The sequence below is a fragment of the Chelonia mydas genome, chromosome 15 (assembly GCF_015237465.2).
Source record: "Chelonia mydas isolate rCheMyd1 chromosome 15, rCheMyd1.pri.v2, whole genome shotgun sequence".
Lineage (NCBI taxonomy): Eukaryota > Metazoa > Chordata > Testudines > Cheloniidae > Chelonia > Chelonia mydas.
In genome coordinates this window covers 6,996,403-7,008,519 of record NC_057856.1, presented here as the reverse complement: position 1 = coordinate 7,008,519, position 12,117 = coordinate 6,996,403, and the positions used below count along the sequence as shown (strand labels likewise).

General features: G+C 48.4%; 1 long non-coding RNA gene across 1 annotated transcript in view; it reads left to right on the top strand.

Moving 5' to 3' along the window:
- LOC122463085 overlaps positions 1 to 6,365 on the top strand; it is a 62,073-nt gene extending 55,708 nt beyond the window's left edge. Inside the window, exon 5 of the long non-coding RNA XR_006286067.1 lies at positions 5,652 to 6,365. This is a non-coding gene — a long non-coding RNA (uncharacterized LOC122463085). The remainder of the gene's footprint in view (positions 1 to 5,651) is intronic.
- Positions 6,366 to 12,117: the final 5,752 nt, after the last annotated feature.

Here is a 12,117-nt window from a genome sequence, read left to right as displayed (position 1 = left end):
TTCCAAGGTGAAACACACCCTCATAGGGATAGATGGTGACTTGGACTATATACCAACGCAAGGGAGTAAAGTAGCCATTTTTATCTTGGTATGTGGGCTACCTGGACCTTGGGTCTACATGCCTAGAAGTAAGTGGACAACCTGCCTGCTTTCTTCCTTCCCAGAGCAGGTGGGCAGGGAGGTGAGGGGAATGGGCAGAACTTTGGCTTTCCTCCTTTTCCCCACTCTTACACTCAGGGACCAGAGTAGATGAGTCAGCATGGGGGCAGAAAAAGGGAATAGGTTGCTGCTGATATAGACCAGGAGTAATTTGCTATCCTTACTTGAAAGGAAGGAGAATGCAGAGGAGGAGATGTGACTCAGGGCATGTCTACACTGCAGTTAGACAACGCCAGCTGTCCTGTGCCAGCAGACTTGGGCTCGCAGGGTTCAGGCTAAGGGTTTGTTCAATTGTAGTGTAGATGTTTGGGCTTGGGCTGGAGTCTGGGATATACTACCCCCGCCTCCCCCCGGGATCCGAGGCTCTAGTGTCTACACCACAATTAAACAGCCCGAGCCCAAGCCCTGGGACTCTGGGCCAACTGACATGGGCCATCCGCAGGTTTTTAATACCTACAGAGGGCTGTCTCTGAGTCACAATGAGTCCTGGGGCTACTCCCAGAGCGGTGAAAATTACACGCTCTCCTTTCTCAGAGCTGCATCTTTTGGTCTGTGTCTGAATAGGGCCAAGCTGAGTGAGGTCCTGACCCTGCTTAGGACTGTTTGGCTCTACCTGAATACACAATATTATAATTCTTAATAGTGCAGAATACACAGCCCTGAATTCTGCCCCCGATCCCATATGTTGGATTAATTCTGTGCACGCTAAAACTGTGGCATATCAGAACTAACCAAATGATGGTGACGTAATGTGAACTGGGCAGGAAATCAGTACAAGGCAGGGGTGTCCTTCAGCACTCTTAGCAACTTTTCCTTTGCAGATAGCAATCATTTGGACAAACTGAAGACAGTTGCCAGCTGAAGTCTTTGAAAATGGTGGGTCCTTGGCACCTGTGAAAAGCAGGTCCAAGGGGTTTACATCTGGGCACCCTAAATCAGTGGCCACTTTTGAAAGGGCTGGCCTAACCCTCTCTGCACTTCTGTTTCCCATCTGTAAAATGGGGATAACATTCATCTAACAAGCCTGGGATTTGTGAGGCTTCATTTATTCATGCTTATAAAGCAGCAGTGTCCAATAGAAATTCGATGCTCGCCACACTGCTAGTCACACTAGTGGTTTTGAATTTTTCTTATTAGCCACACTATAAAAAAGTCACATGCATTAGCCACAATTCAATAGCCTATTAGCCACAGGTGGCTAGTGGCAAACGTATTGGACACCGAGAATGCCGAGAACCTCGGTGGAAGGCACTAGACAAGTGCAATGTATTATTAAATGCTAATGTGTATGTATTTGTTTAAAAGCTGGTTTATATTTAAACCAGCTAAGCTGGGGGGGAGGGGGGGGGTTTCAGTCGCCCAAAGCATCACTTCACAAAGGGTCTAAATGACGCGCACATTTGTGCAGTGCAAATAGGAAAACACGCCCCCCCCCCACCCCCGCTTTGTATTATGACTACACCTGGAGGCCCCAGCTGGCTCAGGGTCTCATTAGCCCAGATCCTCAAAGGTATTTAGGCCCCGAGCTCCCATTGACATCAATGGGAGTTAGGCACCTCAGTGCTTTTGAGGATCTGGCCAGTGTGCAGGCACTGTACCAAAGCCTAGTAATAGACAGTGATCAGGAAGTGCAACTATTAACACCAGGGGTTAAAAATTAGGAACTTTGGTTCTTAGGCTATGTCTCCACTGCCCCGCCAGTTCAGACTATGGGGGTGTGAATAGCTGCACATGCCATAACTCCTCTGTGTGGACGCATGGGCAGTCGGTGACCCAGCCATTGGGGAAGGCTAGCCCCCAGCCCCTTCCCTTGTGCCTGAGGCCCTGCCCCTCCCCTCCTGTACTCCCTCCCCCGCAGGAGCCCAGAGCACCCCCACCATGGGCCCCAGCACCGGGCGGCAGCACCCGCAGCCCCAATGCGCCGGACGGCCAGCCCCAGAGCACCGCGGGCCCCAGCACCAGCCACTCCAAGTCCCCGTGGCAGGCAGGCCGGCCAGCCCCAGCCAGCTTGGGCCAGGGCAGAGTGCCGGGAACTGCAGGAGGCGGTCTGGGGAGTGGAGCATGGGTGGGGCCACACCAGGCTGTTTGGGGAGGCACAGCCTCCCCCAGCCTATGATACCCGCCACCCACGTGTGGATGCTTGCAGGCCTGAACTAAAAGGCTCCTGGTTCACATTAATGTAGTCCTGTTTGAAGAGGTTTCAGAGTAACAGCCGTGTTAGTCTGTATTCTCAAAAAGAAAAGGAGTACTTGTGGCACCTTAGAGACTAACCAATTTGTTTGAGCATAAGCTTTCGTGAGCTACAGCTCACTTCATCGGATGCATACTGTGGAAAGTGTAGAAGATATTATATACACATAAAGCATGAAAAAATACCTCCCCCCATCCCACTCTCCTGCTGGTAATAGCTTATCTAAAGTGATCACTCTCCTTACAATGTGTATGATAATACAATGTGTATGATAACCGATTATCATACACATTGTAAGAGTGATCACTTTAGATAAACTATTACCAGCAGGAGAGTGGGGTGGGGGGAGGTATTTTTTCATGCTTTGTGTGTATAAAAGATCTTCTACACTTTCCACAGTATGCATCCGATGAAGTGAGCTGTAGCTCACGAAAGCTTATGCTCAAACAAATTGGTTAGTCTCTAAGGTGCCACAAGTACTCCTTTTCTGTTTGAAGAGGACTCTGTTAACGCAAACTAGGAACCTTCTAATTTGTGTCCGCAATGTCCCCACGAAGCAGCGCAGCACTTTGGGGTGCACGTCTATTCACACACCCCATAGTCCGAACTGCGGGGCAGTGTAGACAAGCCCTTTGACTCACCTGAGCAATGACAAAAAGATACTTTTTTTGGCAAACGAGAAGGTGGTTTCTTGTTTGAAAGGCCATGTGATCCAGTGGGTAGGACTCTGGATAAGGATTCAGGAGTTTTAGGGTCTGTTCCCAGCTCTGCCGGAGACCTTGGGCAAGTAACTTCTTTCCTTACCCTCCCACCCTTTGTCTGCCTTGTCTAGTTAGACTGGGAGAAGCCCTGGCGCTCTCTCTGCGTTTGTACTGCACAATGGAGCCCTAATCTCAGCTGGAACCTCTAGGTGCTACTGTACTATTACTAATAATAAAAATATAAATTGGCATTCGGAGGAGCAAGGCAGTCTTAACCACAGGATTTGTATAGAACATGTGACACCTGATCCTGGAGTTCTTCCTCATTGGACAATCCCATTGACATCACTGGGGTTGCTTACATCCGTAAGCCCTGGACTCTTATTCAGCAGTTTTCATTCACAATGTGTCAGAAGTTATAATTAATACAAACAATATTTCTCTGGCTGCATACATTCGCTTCAGCCACTAGAGGGCAGTCAAATTATACAGATTTTTACCAGTCAATAGGCTTTTGGTACTTGAACATAGTCTTCCCAAATACACTATGAAGGTATGAATATAGCAAGGAATTGAAGTTCTTTTGAGGCCAAGAATCACCACACTGTAGCTGTCTAAGGGATCTGGATGCTAAACTACCACCCTAAATGTCTAAGTAGGTTTACAGCTACTTATACCTAGGTGAAAGATCTGCATGTGTTTCATGGGTCTGTTGGTCTTGCTTTCCTTTCCCTCAGTAACTCATCCGAAGGTGAGCAGTAATATTGCATGGCAGGATCAAGGTCTCTTTAATGAAGTTGCAGTGAAGGTGTGTAGCCTGAATACTATGTTACTGGACAATAGCTTTAATAAAGGCAAAACCGTTTGTGCATTCAAAAGAGAAGCTGAAACCCAACTCAAATCTCTAAAGGGAAGAGCAAGAAATGGAAAAGAGGGGCCTCTTCTAAATTCATGTCTGAGCCCATTTGTTTCTGTACAATTGGATGAGTTATTACATGGGTCTGATGTCCCTAATTTCCATTCAGATTCCCCAGAGCTACACTATGGGATGTCTACAGCTTGGTAGAACGGGATATATTTTTTTCATTGATGGAACAGTTTTCCGCCAGCAAATGCTATTTTGTTGAAATTGAAATATTTCATAGGAACAAGCTGATTTCAACAGGTTTTGATGGAAAAACTTTTGAAATGATTTGAAAACAAAATGGAGTATTTCCTTTTGACATTCTTGTTTTGTTTCTGTTATATATATTGCTTTGTGTTGTTATATTATAATGTTTCAACATAGAAATGAACCAAAATGAGCAAGTTGAAGTGAAAGTTTTGATGAGGACATGATGATGTTTCTGAATTGAAATATCTCAGAATTTCTACTCCATAAAATATTTTGAGATTTCAACCTTTGGCCTTTAGTCAGGTTGAAAACAAATTTTGAAATTTCAGAATTTCCCATGGGATGGAATTCCATTTTCTGAGTATCTGTACATCTTGGCTTAGTTACTTGTTGCATTTCTGTAGTGCATTCGTTCTCAACTTTTTCTGTATTGGGCCCTTCCCTCCGGAACCTTCTCCCATCTAATTAGGACCTAGCTAGGGCCTCTTACTATTTAGCAGTAGGGGAAGGCTACCACTGACACCTTTCTGTAGCCCCACTGGGAGCCGTGACCATCCATGGTGGGAGCCCTGTCAGTAGTGCACATTTAACGTGAGATTTCCAAGCGCTTTACAAATATTTCTTGACTAAGTCTCACAAGGCCCTGGAGAAGCAGGTTAATATTACAGTCCCCATTTTACAGACGGGGTAAGTGAGGCAAGGTCACCTGCACCAGCTGGCAATGAGTTGTTGGAGGAGCCAGGAACGTAACCCAAAAAGTCTAACCACTAGGTAATGTTCCTTTTCACCGTAACTTTGCAGAAAGAATCTCAGTACAGAGCACCATTAACACAATTCTCCAAGCTGATGTGCTACGAAATTCAGAAGCCAGAATGCAAAACTTGTCAAAAGATTAATGACAGAATTACCCCATCTCCTGGGTCTTAAAGCCCTGGGCTTGACCATCTAGTAGTTCAACACAAGCCCCTGTTGGTGGCAGTATTCTGATTTCAAACCCTGCTGTTTACCAGACTTGAAAGATGAACTTATCGTTTCAGTCCAAACGATGAAAGAAACCCATTTTTCATTTGTCTAAGTAGCCCTCCTCTTCTTTCTTAAGCAAGATACCATGCACCAACTGATTACAGCAACTACCAGGAACTGTGCATCAAGAGAACGGCTGATAAATGAGCTGGATAGAGATGGGACTCAGGATATGGTCAATATAAAATTAAAGACCCAGGCAGAAATCATCCATGCAATTCTTTTAAAATCAGTGGTGTAACTGAGGGTACAATTTAGCCCCAAGCCTTATATAATGCAGCTGGCACCCATTAATTTTTGGTGACATAAACCTGCCTATTTTCTGTTTCATTCCCACCAGAGACACGGAAAGGCCTGATTCTCAGCTGTTGTAAATCGGCATTGTATTATTGAGCTCAGTTACATCAGCTGAGGGTCTTCCCTGTAAGAAGATCTTAATGGTCTCCTGCTTGACCCCCCACAGGTTTCAGCACCACAGACCATGGCATCGCCTCAGGATCAGCAAGCCACAGGAGACCAATCGGTTCTGCAGGGAGAAAAAACCCTGACAGCACACGTGACGTTCCCATCTTCATAATGTGACATGCTGGAGAATGCTCTGGGAAAGATAAATGACTTGGCTTTTGAGGCTGTTCCTCTTAAAATAACTAAAACCAGTTTATGGAGAGTAAAAAAGTGGCACTGAGGTTACAGGAAAATTCCTCAAAGATGATTATTCTGCATAAAAGATAAGGGGCAGTTTCTCTCTCCTTTCAGAGCTTGAATCTTTGATTGCCCTGTATTCAGAGCTCTAATCAGCAGTAGACATTTCTCCCCCTCCCCCCTGCCTTTTTATTGCCCCTTATTTATATTGCAACCCTATAATACATTAATTGTGATGCCCCCATGAAAGCAATCCCGCTTCCAAAACAAACCACCCCACAGGGGCCTGAAAGCAGCATATGTGGGCTACACATTGCGGATTTATTGCTACAGAATGATTTTACCAGCAGAACTTGATGCAAGAAAAGAAAACCCCACACGCACGTCAAAGAAAAGCGTTAAGGATTTAAAACTCAAAGCTCCCTTAGCTTAACAGAGGAAAGGTTAAGGAATGACTTGATTACATCAGTTTGTTACAGGGAGGTTAATTAACTACTGGAACAATTTACCAAGGGTCATGGTGGATTCTCCATCACTGGCAATTTTAAAATTAAGATCTGAGGGGTTTTTTAAAGCTGTGATATAGGGGATGTTCTCTGGCCTGTGTTATACAGGAGCTTAGGCCTTGTCTACACTGGCAAGTTTGTGCGCAGTAAAGCAGCATTCTGCGGTGTAACTCCCGAGGTGTGCACACTGCCAAGCCACTTAGAGCACAGAACCTGCGCAGATGCAGTGCTGTAAAAACACCACCCTGGCGAGAGCTTTCTGGGCCGTGGGTACAGCGCCATGGTGCCAGTGTAGACACCCTGGTCGATGACAGTGCTGCGACTGGCCTCCGGGAGGTGTCCCACAATGCCTGTCTGGTCATTGGTTTGAACTCCACTGCCCTGCCCTCAGGTAACCAACCCTGAGCCCCACTCCTCAAATTCTCTGGGAATTTTGAAAATCCCCTTCCTGTTTGCTTGGTGAAGTGAGCAGTTGTCTCAGCCATAGGCGCTGACTCCGTGGGTGCTCCGGAGCTGGAGCACCTACAGGGAAAAATTGGTGGGTGCTCTGCACCCACCGGCAGCCAAGCTCCCTGACCCAGTTCACCTCCAGCTCTGCCTCCTCCCCTGAGCGCACCACATCTCTGCTTCTCCTCCCAGCGCTTGCCACCGCAAAACAGCTGTTTTGCGGAGTAACAAGCTGTGGGAGGGAAGGGGGAGGAGCAGGAACGTGGCACACTCAGTGGAGGAGGCAGGGAAGAGGCAGGGATGGGGTGGGGATTTGGGGAAGGAGTCCAATAGGGGCAGGGAGGGGGGCAGAGTTGTGGCAGGGACTTTGGGGAAGGGGTTGGAATGGGGGCGGGGCAGGGTTGGGAGCAGGTGGGGCAAGACAGGAGTCAGGGTGGGGCCAGGGGTGGGAGAGGCTCGAGCGCCAGGAGAAGTTGGCGCCTATGATCTCAGCGCATCTTTCCAGGTGACCATGTCTGCTCCACGCACCAGGTGATCCCCCGTTTGGAGCAATGCTGAGCTGCTGGACCTCATCGGTATTTGGGGAGAGGAAGCTGTCCAGTCCCAGCTGTGCTCCAGCTGTAGAAATTATAATACCTACGGACAGATTTCACGATGCAGGACAGAATGGGGCCATGACCGGGACACACAGCAGTGCAGGGTCAAAGTGAAGGAGCTGCGGAACGCCTACCAAAGGCACGGGAGGCAAACCACCACTCCAGTACTGCGACCACGAGCTGCTGGTTCTACAAAGAGCTGGATGCGATACTCAGTGGTGACCCATCCTCCACTGCGAAGGCCCCTGTGGATACTTTGGTGGCTCACGTGCCAGTCGAGAGTGGACCAAGCCAGGAGGAGGAAATCTTGGATGAGGTTGTGGAGGGGGAGGGGGACCCAGAGGCAGAGAACAACTTGGAGGTCAGAGATGCATGCAGTCAGGAGCTCTTCTCTACTCAAGAGGAGGCTAGCCAGTCACAGTTGTCAGAGCTTGGAGAAGCGCAAACAGGAGAGGAGGGCCCTGGTAAGTGGCTTCGATTTTGGGAATTGCTGAAGCGAGTTGTTGGGGGCAGGAGGGTTGCAGAAAGCAGGCTTGTGTCTGTATGATGCACGTACCACCACATGCCTAGTCTGAGCGGTGGAACAGGGTGTTGATTGACTCCCGCACTTCACAGGAATCTGCCTCAGAGATCTCCAGGAAACTCTCATGGAGATACTGGGCAATCCTCTGCTGCAGGTTCTTTGGCAGAGCTTCTTTGTTTCTTGCCCCATTAAGGGTAACTTTCCCACGCCACTCTGCTGTCTTGGGGGGCAAGGGGGACCATTGCTGCACACAGGCGAGCTGCTAAAGGGCCAGGGCAGAAGCTGAAGTCTTGGAGAAGACCCTCCCTTGAAGCTCATGTGTGCTTGCCTGTGTTAAGCCAGTTAGTGATAGGTATGTGAATAGTGGCTGTGTTTTAAATCAGTGGTCTGTGTGTTGCAAACAATACTGCTTCTGTAAAATGTTGCATTTTGGCTTCACAGATGAGACCTTGGGAGCCCAGCCTCCCTCTTCGTTATTGCTGCGCAGATTTAGAAAGCAGCCACGAAGCCTAACGAGGACTTTGTATGTGATGTCATGATACATTCCATGGCCGAAAAACAAGAATTGAAGGAGTGGCAGGACAGCGAGAAGAGGGACTGAAAGGAGAATGCGGCACATGAGAACGACACCCATCCTTCTGCAGTTTCGCCCTGCTGAAGTACAGTATCCGCTGCACTGTACTCCAAAGGACCAGGCTGCATATCTTTAACCATCCCGGACCCCACCTCCTCCTGGAACCCTCCATTCCCCCATACCCCTCAGTGCTGTTGTTTTTTAATAAAATAATTATTTTGGTTTGAAAGCAATCTTTATTCCATTAACTGAACGCAAATAGAGCCCTGCAAAGCGACATGCAACTTTCTTAAAGCCTTCATAGTGCATCATCTGTACCAGTCACAATCACCTCCTAGCATTACAAGCACTGCACTCCCGAGCACAGCAACAAATATTAGTGGCTTTCAGCTTCAAATTGCTGTCTCAAGGCATCCCTGATCCTTATGGGCTCACACTGCACCTCTCTAATAGCCCTGCTCTCTGGCTGTTCAAATTCAGCCTCCAGACACTGAGCCTCAGCAGTCCAGCCGTGACTGAAGTTTTCACCCTTCCCTTCACAAATATTGTGGAGCGTACAGAATGCGGCTATAAGCATAGAAATATTGTCAATGGCCAGGTCCAGATTCCCATATAGGCAGCGCCAGCAAGCCTTTAAATGGCCAAAGCACACTCAACAGTCATTCTACACTTGCTCAGCCTGTTGTTGAACTGCTCCTTGCTGCTGTCAAGGTGCCCCATGTATGGCTTCATAAGCCACGGCATTAAGGAGTAGGCAGGGTCTCCCAGGATCACAATGGGCATTTCAGCCTCCCCTATGGTGATCTTCTAGTCTGGGAAGAAAGCCCTGGCTTGCAGCTTCCTGAACAGGCCAGTGTTCCGAAAGATGCGTGCGTCCTGCACCTTTCCAGACCAGCCTGCATTAATGTCCGTGAAATGCCCACAGTGATCCACAAGCACCTGGAGAACCATAGAGAAATACCCCTTCCAATTAATGTACTGAGTGGTTAGGTGGTCTGGCGCCAGAATTGGAATATGTGTGTCATCTATCGCCCCTCCACAGTTAGGGAAGCCCATTTGCGCAAATCCATCCACAATGTCATGCAGGTTGCCCAGAGTCACGGTCTTTCAGAGCAGGATGCGATTAATGGCCCTGCACACTTCTATCAAAATGAGTCCAACGGTTGACTTTCCCACTCCGAACTGGTTTGCTTCCACAGTGTAATCACCATGCGCTTCTCCAACGGTAGGGCAACTCTCATTCTCGTGTCCTTGCACCGCAGGGCTGGGGCGAGCTCATCACACAGTCCCATGAATGTGGCTTTCCTCATCCGAAAGTTCTGAAGCCACTGCTCGTCATCCCAGACATGCATGATGTGATCCCACCACTCACTGCTTGTTTCCCAAGCCCAAAAGCGGCGTTCCATTGTAGTCAGCACCTCTGTGAATCCCCCAAGCAATCTCATGTTGTACTACTACGCGTGGCAAGATCAATGTCAAACTCCTCTTGCCTTTGTAGTTTAAGGAATAACTCCACTGCCACTCATGACATGTTAGTGAGAGCGAGCAGCATATTGGTCAACAGCACAGGATCCATGCCTGCAGACCGAAGAGGCAGAGTGCGCAGTACACCAACCGTTGAAAGATGGCGCCAAATGCAGACGGAAGCACAGGGATTGCTGGGATGCGAAGCAATGCACCACAGGGCATTGGGACAGGACCCAGGATGTCCCGCGACCCCCTCCGCCTTCCCACAGCTCTTAGCGGCAGAAGAGGAAGAGCTGCTCTGTGGGATAGCTGCCCAGAGTGCACCACTCCAAATACCATTGCAAGTGCCACAAGTGTGAACACGCTATTGCCCAGGCAGCTGACTGTGTGACCACACAACAGCGGTGTCCCTTCAGCGCTCTCTAAGCGGCGTTGTACCTGCCAGCGCTGTCACTCTGCCAGTGTAGACATAGATGATCACAACAGTCCCTTGGACTCTATGAATCTAAAACGACTCCATAAAAATCCCGGATATCTTGGCTCTCTGTCTCCCTCCCTCTTGGACTCTATCTGCATCAGCTTTAAGAGTTGCCAGCTGCAGTGTGGAATGTCTTGATCGTTAAAGGAGGGTAGTCACTCCATTACACACATCCAGCCCCACTGGGACATAAGAACGGCCACATTGTGTCAGACCAAAGGGCCACCTAGCCCAATATCCTGTCTTCCGACAATGGCCAATGCCAGGTGCTTCAGAGGGAATGAAGGTCCGTGGGATTCCATGAATATATACAGGGGCAGAATGTTGCCCATTGATTCCAGTGGCAGGGGCATTGTCGTGATGGTTTAATCCTGTTCTCAATGGAGTTGATGGCAAAAGTTCCATTGACTTCAGTGAAAGCCTGATGTGCCCTGTGGCAGAATTGGGCTCAATGAATTTATGGTACTTGGATTAGGCTGGTCTTAATAGCTCCCTGAGAACCCAGTGCTGATTGGAGGAGGGATGGATTCCAGGCTTTTCAAAACAATTTCAGGGGCCAGATCCTGGTCCCATTGAACTCAGTGGCAAAAGGCCCATGGACTGCCATAGGAGTAGTCCTCCAGATCTGAGGGTGAAATTGCACAATGAGAGCACACGTCTCAGAAATGGACATTCCCACAAGCTCCTTTTAGTGGCAAGCAATGGAGGAATCAGGACTCAGCTTTGTTCTATGGGGCTGGGAGTCAGGAGTTCTATTCCTGTCTCAGCCATAGGATCTGGGTCCATTTGAGTGCACCACTTAACCTCGGCCTTAGTTTCCCTAACCATAAAACGGAGATGACACTTAGCCACTTTTGCACAGTGCCTTGAGTTCCTGCAGTGGCAGGCGCATGCTGGAGCAGTGCACAGTATCATTATTCACACTAGTTATTGATTAGCTGGGCTTTGCGAAGATGCACACACTGTATTTGCCATTCACCCGAGGCTTTCGAAGCGCTTTACATGCATTAATGAGGCCTCAGAATAGCCTGGTGCAGTAGCCTAGTACCCATTATTACACGCCGTCTACGGAGGAGGAAACTGAGGCAGAGAGCAGTTTTCATGCCTTGCAGCTTGTCAGTGGCTGAGCCAGGAGTAGTGCTCAGGAGAAGTTTGTAGTCCCCTGCTCTGACCACTCTACCAGCCCAGTTCTCGAGGTCATGGTCAAAGCTGACAGGTCAAGAATACAAAGAATCTAATCTGGTGAGCCTGACTCTGTTATTCCAGTGGTTCTCAGCCTGGAGTATGTGTACCCCTGGGGGTACTCAAAGGTCTTCCATGCAGTACTCAACTCATCTAGATCAGTGGTTCTCAGCCTGGGGATTGAAGCTACTGGGAGTGGTCACAGGATGAGTTTGGGGTGGGGGATTTACAAGTGCAGGGCTAGCGTTAGGGGGTGGCAAGCAGGGTGTCAGGCCTGGGCAGTGGGACTTGGGCTTCAGAAAATGCTCACAAGTAAAAAACAGGCTCAAGTGTCACACTGAAATATTTTTATTCCAATCGATTTATTTTGTAATTATGTGGTAAAAATGAGAAAGGGAGCAATTGTTCAGGAATAGCGTGCTGGGACATGTTTGTGTTTTTAGATCTGATTTTGTGAGCACAGAGTTTTTAAGTGAGGGGAAACTTGGGGGTACACAAGACAAATCAGATTCCT